Here is a 788-nt window from a genome sequence, read left to right as displayed (position 1 = left end):
GGGGCAGCCTGGCCGTGGGTCCTCAGCCCTGGTCACGCCCAGGATCGCCAGAGGAAGGCGGCCCCCTGGCTGTGGGGTGGGGGCCATGCGCGCCATCCCCTTCCTGGACACACTAGCCCTTGGAAACTGGCCACTGCCCCGAGGGCAGGGCACCAGGGGCAGCGTGGGCCGGGCAGCCCGGGCTCTGGCTGCCGGCAACCTCTGTCGTCCTGGTCACCCACGGTCGGGGGCGTGTGCTGCCTCCCTCGGGGACTTGCCTCGCTGGAAGCCACCGGGCGCCTTGGGGACCTGGCCTGGCCACCTGAGCCGGCAGCCCCAGGCCTCGCTCTGCCCCCAGCTCAGGCCCCCACCCCTGGGCCTCGGCGTCCCCTGCTCCGCCGGGGCCGTGGCAGCCTCCCCGTCACCCTTGGCAGTGCCCTACTCCCCCCTTGCTGTCCGGCAGCCGGTCGGGGCCCGGGCCCCCCTCTGCCCTGGGTTGGTGCCCTGTGCCCGCCTCCCCGCTACCCAGAAGATGGAGCCGCGGGGGACCAGGAGGGGCCCGTCTGCCCCAGCCTTGGGCCCGGCAGGCGCTCTGTCGTTCGGGCCACTCGGGAGCCCAGGACAGCTCATAGCTTCTCCCAGGCGGGCAGGAGCGACCTCAAGATGGCGCCGGTCCCCGGGCGTCGAGTGTCGTTCGAGGCCAGGATGCAGGGCCACCGCGAGACCCCTGTGGACAGCCGGTCACATCTGCTCCTGGGGCCCCACCCTGCGGGCCATGAGGCATTGGCCGTTTCTGGGAGCTTCTCCTG

Source organism: Carlito syrichta, unplaced genomic scaffold, assembly GCF_000164805.1.
Source record: "Carlito syrichta isolate Samal-C Ts95f unplaced genomic scaffold, Tarsius_syrichta-2.0.1 Scaffold154042, whole genome shotgun sequence".
Taxonomy (NCBI): Eukaryota; Metazoa; Chordata; class Mammalia; order Primates; family Tarsiidae; genus Carlito; species Carlito syrichta.
Note: the sequence above shows the minus strand (reverse complement) of the source record.